Here is an 11,088-nt window from a genome sequence, read left to right as displayed (position 1 = left end):
TAATTCTGGAATTCCTAACACCTTTAATTTTCATGAGCCATTACTCAGGCAACCACCAAATTATCTTAGGACTTACAAAATATTTGCAAAATCTGGCCGATCACACGAATTTTATAAATTCCCTAAAAGAGCTCTCTTAGTAATTATTCTTGGACATCACCATTCAGTCCATGCGAAAAGAATATTTAAATGTCCTATTCTACTGGGGTAACCCTACACTCATTTCTTTTAACTGGGTGTTAAAAAATCCTAACAAAACATCGATAACTCAACAAATGAACCTTATATACTAACTTACTATTAATGGACGTTCACACTTAATCTAAGATTAAAACATAAATATAATTACTCTTATTTTGTCCGTCTCTGTTGTTGTGATTTTTTTATGTCTCAATTCAATGTAAATTTAATGTTATTTCTTTTTTTGTTAAATTTTCAGATTTTTTTGTCAGCGCGTCATAGACGTTTTTAGCGCTTAATTTTGACCGGCCATTGGAGGCAACTGCCAATTTTTGTCCAGGAGAATCTCGGCTTGTTAGGTATGTATAAAAAAATGTGTGATTTTACCTTTTTATCGCCGGTACTTATCGACTTTTTCTCCTTTTAGACAAAAGACATCAGAAATGGTTTTTACTGCCAACTCACACAAGGCCAGTTCCATCAGCCAAACAAGACAATCACGGGAACAAATTCAAACACAAATTGGGCAGCTGTTTATCCTGGCGGGTTTCCAGAAATTCCGGATTTGCCAAAACTGAACACCTCCAGGAAGAAGTCTGGAGGAGCCAATAGTTTTTGTTCGGGGCTATAGTTGGCGCGACTTCTAAACACAAACAACACATATTACAACACAAACCTTCCTCTGTAAAATTTTCACTCTACTTACTACTATTTTGTTCGCACGTACACATAAATTAAATTGTCCAAAATGAACACAAATCAACACACCACAATTTGACATTAAATTCAATAAATATTCCACTGTTATTTTATTTTGACGATGAGGCTTATTTCCCGGACAAATGGTATTTTTCCACAACAGAACAAGACGCATTAACGAAATTTTCCCCGCTACGCCTTTTTATAGGGCACAAACTGATGCCAGTTTTCCCTCTTTCCAAAATTTTCGCGGATTTTTCCTCAATTTATTCATTTTTCCTTTGAACCGCACCTACATATCCCTACACCCCACATAGTTGCATTCCTCATTCCACTTACAGTGATGGGTGGCAACGCTGAAATTCTGTACCTGATCCGGCCACTTCGCATATCCGGCTCTCTCATTTTTTTGCCGGCCGAGGAAGACAGCAACTATGCTGGTAGTAAATTTATTAAAATTTTAAATATTTCTGGGTCACATGCAACAAACTTCAACATTTCCAAGGCAAACGCTGGAAATGATGATGTGCATGACCTATGGAATAGTATTTTGAAAAATCTCTCAGTGATGGCTGAAATAAAGAGGGATTTAAATGGGGATATGCCAACCTTCAGGAAACGCATGCTATCAGGTAGAATCACGGACATTCTTAAGTGGACAGGACACAGGTAAGCAGTTGAAAAATCATTTATTTGTACACATTTTAATCTGAAATTTTTCTTTACAGGTCTTAAAATTTCATTAATGAATGGTCGGTCGATTGTGGGTTTGTGCGTACGCACAAAATACGGTGTCTCAATGTGCACACACACAACCAAACATGTACGTGCGGTTATTAACATTTTTCTGAATGGTGGTCGAGAACATCAGTAAATTGGGGTGGATTAAGCAGGTAAGTACAATTTGTTTTTGTTCTGTGGTGACTTTTAAAAATTCATCTCTAATATCGTCTTTACTATTTCAGGTTACTAATGGGGTGACATTTTGACACAAAAATTGTTGGCAGCTAAACAAATTACAAGGTAATATAACATGGAGCGCTACATATATTCCCCTTGTGTACACCAACCGCCAGATATTACCAACAAATTGATTGTTAGTACGAGAAACATCATGGAAAAATGATTTGCCTTGCGATGAGGAAGATTCTTGATTAATTTGTGCCTTGTGTATTGTGTTGTTTGTTTGAAAGTGCGTTGAAGCACAAACAAACGATTTTGTTCGGCATCGTAAAATGATGCCTAGCATTTATGCTTAGACTTGAGGAAATGAATGTGGACAGTATGTGGTTTCGTTTCTGAACGAGGGCGCAACATGTCATAGTGGCAGTGAATGGCAGGGGTAAGCTGTGTGTTTGTGGAGTAGTTGAGATTTGGTGATAGCGTATGAAGTAAAAAAGATTGGTGTTCCAAATAAAATTATATTACCGGACAATTTGTGTGAAAAGTGACAGTGCCAAACATAAGCATAAAGGCAATTGCTAGTAAATTCAATTTTAGAAAATTTTCACTTTTTAATTAAAAACTTATGGCGAAAATCGATTCAATAAAATTTTGTGCTTGTCATTTGAACGTTTTTCATACTATTATTTGCTCCCTACTAATTCTATGTTTGTGTGTACTTTAGGATACCTGGGAACACAGCCCGATAAATGGAAAGATACTTTGACACATATCAATTACATGGCACACCTCTGGGAAACAACATCATATTCTACCTGTCTATTCGCATCATCTGTGTATGGAATTACCAGCGACTGGAAGGGATCAAAAATTTGTTGGGTGAGTTTTTTTTTTTTTGTACTTTGTTTTATTATGATATGTGAACGGACGGACAAGAAAAACAAATTGAGGTGTGAGAGTGTAGTATGGAATTGGATTGCTCAATGATGTATGCCACATACGCCCAAAAAAAATGTACAGTGAATATGTCTTATAAACAACAACAAAATGTTTTATGAATTGGTTTGGGATTATTTCATGCGATGAAATAGAGAAGAAAGGCACTCTCAGAACTGACTTTGTTGTACTTTACCAGATTTATGAAGTCCGTCGTATTTGAGCCACTATCATAAAAAATACTAGTGGTTTACTCTGGTGGTAAAATACGTCGACCGAGTATGTCGGATATATAAAAAAAATGTTAGAATATAGTATAAATCAGAGCCTCCATACTACATATCCTTCCATCGCAGCATGATAAAATAAATTATCCATAATGGAAAGATGAAAAATCTGTTTTGACCCTTGATTTGTTTGGTCGTTCACATTTATCTGATTTATCTCTATGATTCATTCGCTTCTTTATTATCATTTATTAACTATATTATAATATTATTCAAATCTATTATAGTCAAATTATACCTCATATTAAAAGTTATTTTCCTGCGGTTTCGGGCCATTAACAACTCAAGTTTGGGCTAGGTTGGGGTCCATTTCTAAGAATATTTTATAGTTATAGCACAGTGGTGGGAATTTTTTTCAAAAAAAATAATATCACACTTTCACTAACTTCTTAAGACCCTCAAAAATACTATCAATTTTTATGCAATCTCAACATAGTCAAGGTCGTTTTATTTCTTTATGCTTCTGGTCTGCTATTGCTTCTGTCCCAACGTGGGGAACTCCCACACCCTGAAATAACACAAGCCGGGCAATCAAGGATATTTCTTAGCCTAATAAAAGATATAAATTGTAAAACATGCCAATAATTGGTACTAATAATTACAGCTGCAAAATAAGTAAAGAAAATGGACGTTCACAAACATTCATTTCCTTAATCTATATTGCACATTTTATTATTAGTATCACAGAAATTATTGCACTTTTAAATTTTTATATCTTTGGCATGGAAATTCCCTAGCGGTTTACCTTGGAGTGTTTCTAATTCATACATGTTATTCCCAATGGGTCTAACAACTCTACATTTTAGAAACTTTTTCCCGAATTTCGCGTTAATATTATTCTTAAAGTCAGACAGCATGTGATTACGTCGATAAACTTCTTGACCTGGCAATAAATTAATTTTACGTGCTCTTTGGTTGTAGCGTTTTGCACTATTTTCAAATGCTTTGTGCATATTGCTTTTTATTTTCTCACGCATCAGTTCTAATTTGTCGCTCCTATTTAGATCATCTATTTGGTGGTCAGTGAGTGATTTTAACTTTTTGGCAAGCTTATAATCAGATCCATTTGTAAACATATTGTACCCAAAAAGGGCGAAGAAAGGATTTACACCGGTAGAAGAATGCACGGATGTACGAAGGGCTTGTTCAATTTCTGTTAAATATAAATCCCAGTCGCGATGGTCATTTTCCACATAGGTTCTGATAGCCGCCAGTACCGACTGGTTTACTCGTTCGGAAGCATTTGACTGAGGAGAATAATATGCTGTGGTCAGGTGTTGAATCTTGTAATTCTTAATCATCCTTTCAAATACTTTCGATGTAAATTGTTTTCCGTTGTCACTGTGGATAACCTCTGGTATGCCGAAGATATGAAATACCTGTTCCTCTAAAAATTTGACAACGTTTTGAGACGTTGCTTCCTTCATCGCGTGCAGGAACGTAAATTTTGTGAAGTGGTCTACCACAATAAAAATGTACGCGTTTCCTTTTTTCGATCGAGGATATTTTCCAAGAAAATCCACGTACAATTTCTGAAATGGTCTTTCCGTCACCACTTCATTGCCGATTGTAGGGTTCAGGTGCTGGTTTGCTGATTTGCTTTCCTTGCAAATATCACAATTTCTGACATACTGTCTCACCTGTGACACCATCTTAGGCCAGTAGTAAAAAGTTTTAAGACGATTAAGGGTCTTGCTGATGCCGTCATGTACTGTATCGTTATAATTATGCGCGTTCTCTATCAGGGCATGCGTTATGGCTAGAGGTACCCATAATTTCCACTCAAATTCTTCTATATCCGAATCGAAATTTATTTTCCTTATGAAGATTTTGTTGTCTGCTACTCTCAAGTCGGGTAATACTTCTTGATTTTGAGTATTGTATCTCGAAGTTCTATATACTCTTCATCGTCGAAAGCCGTCGTTTCGAAATTCAGCAAATCATGATCTATATCTATTTCTTCTACTATCAAATCTGAGTCAATGGGCGATCGAGATAATGTGTCTGCTACCACGTTCTCGGATCCCTTTCGGTGTTCGATTGAGAAATCGTATGTTTGTAGTTGCAAAGACCACCGTGCCAGTCTTCCATTAAGATCCTTAAGTGACATCAGCCACTTCAGACTTGCATGGTCGGTTATAATTGTGAATTTCATGAGTTCGACATACGGCCGAAATCTCTTTACAGCTAACACAGCCGCCAAACACTCTTTTTCTGTCACAGTGTAATTTCTTTGGCAGGGATTTAGTTTTTGAGAATAAAACGCGATAGGATTTTCATCGCCTTCATCATTTTTTTGAAATAGGACGGCCCCGACACCATATTCAGATGCATCACATTGAATAAAAAATTCTCGGTGAAAGTCGGGGTGTCTGAGGACTGGAGCCGAAGTCAATGCGTGTTTGAGAGTGTGGAAAGATTCAATGGCTTCGGGAGACATCGAAAATTTTTGGCCTTTCTTTAGCGTATCTGTTAGGGGCGCTGACACTGAGGCAAAATCCTTTATAAATCTCCGGTACCAACCAGCGGTGCCGAGAAAACTCCGAACTCCTCTAGGCGACTTCGGTATCGGGATTTTCAGTATTGCCTTGATCTTTTCGGGGTCGGTTTTTAAGCTTCCATTTCCAATTATGAATCCAAGATAACGTAACTCTCTGAAGCAAAATAAAGACTTATTCAATCCGATGGTGAGATTGGCTTTCTGTAGGCATTCTGCCACGTCTTTCAACAACTTAAGGTGGTATTCGAAGTCATTAGCGATTATTAAAAGGTCGTCCAAGTAAATAAACACATTAGACTTGAGCCTCCCCGGTATCACTTTGTCCATTAATCGACATAACCTTTGAGCCGCATTACACAAGCCAAACGGCATTACCCGGAATTGGTACAGCGGTCGACCTGGAACTGTGAACGCAGTGTATGGCTTGGCTTCATCTTCTAGCTCTATCTGCCAGAAGGCATATTTTAGATCGACGCTGCTTATATAATGGGTCTGGTCTATTCTGCTGAGGATACCGTCGATATTTTGTAGTGGGTAGGCATCTTTTACTGTCACGGCATTCAGCTTTCTGGCATCTAAGCAAAATCTGTTTTTGCCAGGTTTTCGCACAACGGTCGTCCGGTTACTCCATGCAGAGTCGCTCTCTTCGATGACGTTAAGGGCGATCATGTTATCAATTTCTTTATACACAATTTCTTGGACTGCGGGCGACAAAGGATAATGTTTATCCTTAACGGGCATAGCTCCTTTTAACAATTTTATCGCATGCTTCTCCAACTTGGTGCAACCTAAACCCTTTTCTTCATAAGTGGGAAATAATTTAATGACCTCGTCCAATTTTTGTTGCTGATCTTTTGACAATATGTGCATATTAGGATTTTCGTTAGAAGAATCGCCATGTATTTTTCTCTGCAAATCTAAAGTTACCTCTTCTACTGAAAATATTTCCGGCGCTATTTTGTAAAGACGCCAAAAATCGGTCCCAAGATATAAATTTTGCTCCAAATCTGGGCACAGAAACAATGCAATTTTCTCACTTTTATTGTCATATTCTATTTTAACTATTACTTTTCCCAATATTCGGTGAGTTTGTCCAGAGGCAGTGCTCACGTTTGATATATAAGGACGGATGTCTAATCCTAGTTCGTCCACAATTTCTCTACACTGTCGTCCTAACAAGCTGACAGTGGCTCCGGAATCTAGGAGACCTTTAATCGGTTTCCCCTCGATGTTCACGGTAATAAATGGTCTTGGATCTTTCTTGGCTTGGGATCTGACAATTGCTTCTGCTACTGATTTTTTTAACGTCTTGAATTCTTTTTGTTTGTCTCGAAGTCTCATTATCCTTTGTCTTTGTCGATTTTCCACGTATACCCGATTTACTGAGTCGTGGTTAGCTTCATCTGTCTTAGGTTTCTCACCACAGTTTCCCCCAAATATTTTTGATTTTGTTTTATAATAGTTTTCTTCCCTAACGTTTAATGGCAAATAATGCCGGATCTTTCCGAAAATATCTAATTTGGGTGAGGGTTCTGAATTGCGGGTTCCCCTGAGGAACGATGGTTCCCCGCTGCAACCATGTTCGGCCTCCCGTTTCCCGTCCTACAGTTAGAGCATCTCGGGGTGACTGTGTCTTGCTTGCCACATTTAAAACAAAACAAATTTCTTTGGGCCGAAGTGCAGTCCCTAAAACCATGTCCAGGTTTTTGACGATTCCAGCATATTAAAGTTATTTCAGAAACCTCAACTATTTCTTTTGGTTCTTCAAATGCTTGAATGTTTCCTACTTCGTCTTTTTCCTGAATCGCATGAACTCTAACATGCCTATTGAAATTTGAAGGTGGGTTTGGGGCAGACTCGCGATGAAAAAAAGTTCTTTCAACTTCCAAACATTCCACTCGTAACTGTTCGAGGGATGACACTGGCATAGAATAAACTATGCTGGACAGATTTTTCCGTAAATTCTTTTTGACCAGCGATATCATTTCAAATTCAGATACTGGCCTTTCCAACTTCGACCGCTTAGAGTTTATGTCGTGAAAAAATTCATCGATGGTCTCATTTGGCAATTGTTTGCGTTCCAACAAATCCCTCATTTCCTCAAAACAAGTACGCCTGATTTTAAAACGTTCTAGGAGTCCATGCTTTAATGAGTTCCAGTCTGACACATTGTTGCTTCTCTGTTGTAACCAGAACCACTCGTAAGCTGGTCCTGACAATAAAATATGAATCTCGTTCAAAATGTCAAACCAATCTAGACGGTAGTGCTGCTGAAAATACTCCAGACGATAAATGAAGTCCTCTACTGAGAGGCTATTTGGTCTGCCTGAAAAATTCAATCCAAGCCTTTCCACTCTTATGCCTGGACCACTCGAAAAACTTAGAACTGAGGGTGTCACCGTATTCCTGCGACTAAAATTGGGGTTCTGGTCTCGATTTTGTTGGGGTACCTGATTCATATAATTATCTGATCTGTTGTTGTCTTGAGGTAGTGACTGGTGTCTCGGAATGTCATTCTGTGAAGACGCTGTAGGATTTTGAATTCTATTTTGTTCAGAAATGGACATTTTGGACACAACATCACTGAGTCTATTTATGACACTATATACTTTTTCCATTTCCCTACTAACGCTCTCCTGCACTAAACCTTGGAGGTTATTATTGGCCTGTGCCAAGCTTTCTTTCACTAGACTTCTCACTAAAATATCTACCTCTGCTGGGTGAGTCGGCTGATTTGCAGGTTGTGGATCATTTTGTCCCAATCTGGCCGCAGCACTTGTGCTGGGATTAACATTAGTTATTGTGCCAGAGAGATCTCGAATTGACGGATCAGAACTATTATTATTAGTGTTTGGCATTGTCGTTTTTTTGTTTACTTTAGGTAAGGGCGAAGAAATCGAGGTGCGGCTTGAGTCGAAAGTCAATGATCGATTTCTCTTGGTTTTCTTTTTTCTAAGAACCGCTTCTTTATTTCTTTCGGCCTTGTCGCTCATCGGAAATTTCAAATTTTTATTATTAATTTTTTTTTTTTTTTTTTTTTTTTTAAATATCAGATTGAATAAGAATTGTGGAAAGTATTGATTTAAACGTTGGATAATATTTGTTTAATATACTACATAAATGCAAAACTACTAGACAAACAAAAAAATATGTGCTAAAAATAATGTTAGAAAAAAATACAAACAAATATGAATAAATAAAATAGAATAATTTAATAATTAATAAAACGCAAAATAAATGTACTTAGGTTAGTTGAACAACAAAATTAGGTTACTAATACAACACAAATGACATATATGAGAGGTCCTAGGGTGTATTTTCAGTAACTGTCGTGGATAAAGCGTGTGGTTTTCAATTGATTTGCAATCAAATAAACATTTCATTTTAAGTGTCCTAAAAAGGTTGTCATGGCGTATTGTGAGACTGGACTTAAACAAACATTTATGAACACGAATTTAAAGGATAACACCACGGCATTTTTCTTCAATTCTGACGAAAAAAGTCAGCGTGTACAGAGTACTTATTGCACAATACAGTCAGTGACACTCATCGTCACTGCAGATATTGTACATTTCCCCTAATGTCCCTTAAACTATTGTACCTACTCTACACAAATAATTAGACACCGACATAAAACACAGGTCATTAACACAATACATTCTTTGTTACAATTAACGAACAAGAGCTATTGCACTAGACCCTAACTTATGGAACGATATATCCTAATTTTCTAATTATCTAAACTAAATATTGCACAGTTATCACAGATTTTAAAAGAAATAAGTGGATACAATATCTGTTAGCACTTAGAAAATGCGATATATCGTTTTTATCTATTAACCCTATTGTCTATTGCTTTGTGCTAGGTGTCATTGCACGAAATAAGTTTTAACTGTCCTTGCCACCATAATGTTTTGGCACGTTGGTATTGCACAAAAATGTTGTATGACAGGACAATATTTTTTTCTCGATTGGGCGCCATATTGTTACGAGCAGCCTTGATGGAGCTGGGCGTTATGTCATTATGTACCGCCTAAATTAGACGACATATTGTGGCCGCTTGACGCGGTGCATGGTGGGGTTCCGACAAGCTCAATCGGGGCACATTTTTTTTTTCAGGGGGTTCCCAACCCTTCCACCATCAGCCCTAGGTGTCGAACAATTATAAAAGGAAACAGAAAATGAACACAAAAAAACAAAACAAATAAAAATAAAACGACAAACACGACATATGACCATGACAAGGGAACTTGGTATTTTGGTTCCCACACTTTGCCCGCCCATCCTTGACCCTTTGATCCAGACCAAATAATTGATAATTTTAAAGGGCCCCAAAACCCACTAACACTTACCACTCAGTTACATACAGCCTAGATTCCTCTCTTACAAGAAACACTTAGAAGTTCATATTACTAAACATATAAAACATTAAAACAATTTATTTCATTTCGTCTTAATCCTAATAACTAAGTCTAACAAAACAAATTTAATTCTGGAATTCCTAACACCTTTAATTTTCATGAGCCATTACTCAGGCAACCACCAAATTATCTTAGGACTTACAAAATATTTGCAAAATCTGGCCGATCACACGAATTTTATAAATTCCCTAAAAGAGCTCTCTTAGTAATTATTCTTGGACATCACCATTCAGTCCATGCGAAAAGAATATTTAAATGTCCTATTCTACTGGGGTAACCCTACACTCATTTCTTTTAACTGGGTGTTAAAAAATCCTAACAAAACATCGATAACTCAACAAATGAACCTTATATACTAACTTACTATTAATGGACGTTCACACTTAATCTAAGATTAAAACATAAATATAATTACTCTTATTTTGTCCGTCTCTGTTGTTGTGATTTTTTTATGTCTCAATTCAATGTAAATTTAATGTTATTTCTTTTTTTGTTAAATTTTCAGATTTTTTTGTCAGCGCGTCATAGACGTTTTTAGCGCTTAATTTTGACCGGCCATTGGAGGCAACTGCCAATTTTTGTCCAGGAGAATCTCGGCTTGTTAGGTATGTATAAAAAAATGTGTGATTTTACCTTTTTATCGCCGGTACTTATCGACTTTTTCTCCTTTTAGACAAAAGACATCAGAAATGGTTTTTACTGCCAACTCACACAAGGCCAGTTCCATCAGCCAAACAAGACAATCACGGGAACAAATTCAAACACAAATTGGGCAGCTGTTTATCCTGGCGGGTTTCCAGAAATTCCGGATTTGCCAAAACTGAACACCTCCAGGAAGAAGTCTGGAGGAGCCAATAGTTTTTGTTCGGGGCTATAGTTGGCGCGACTTCTAAACACAAACAACACATATTACAACACAAACCTTCCTCTGTAAAATTTTCACTCTACTTACTACTATTTTGTTCGCACGTACACATAAATTAAATTGTCCAAAATGAACACAAATCAACACACCACAATTTGACATTAAATTCAATAAATATTCCACTGTTATTTTATTTTGACGATGAGGCTTATTTCCCGGACAAATGGTATTTTTCCACAACAGAACAAGACGCATTAACGAAATTTTCCCCGCTACGCCTTTTTATAGGGCACAAAC

The 11,088-nt window shown here is 37.1% G+C and overlaps 1 long non-coding RNA gene across 1 annotated transcript; it reads left to right on the top strand.

Moving 5' to 3' along the window:
* The first annotated feature begins 404 nt into the window (after positions 1–404).
* On the top strand, positions 405–10,984 carry LOC131801159 (uncharacterized). Its single transcript, XR_009341722.1, has 7 exons — positions 405–539; positions 608–1,548; positions 1,608–1,772; positions 1,845–2,221; positions 2,507–2,661; positions 10,432–10,531; positions 10,600–10,984. It is a non-coding gene; the product is annotated as an uncharacterized LOC131801159 (long non-coding RNA).
* Positions 10,985–11,088: the final 104 nt, after the last annotated feature.

This window comes from Musca domestica, unplaced genomic scaffold, assembly GCF_030504385.1.
Source record: "Musca domestica strain aabys unplaced genomic scaffold, Musca_domestica.polishedcontigs.V.1.1 141, whole genome shotgun sequence".
NCBI lineage: Eukaryota > Metazoa > Arthropoda > Insecta > Diptera > Muscidae > Musca > Musca domestica.
The sequence above is the reverse complement of the archived record's forward strand: the minus strand, read 5'-3'. Positions and strand labels throughout refer to the sequence as shown.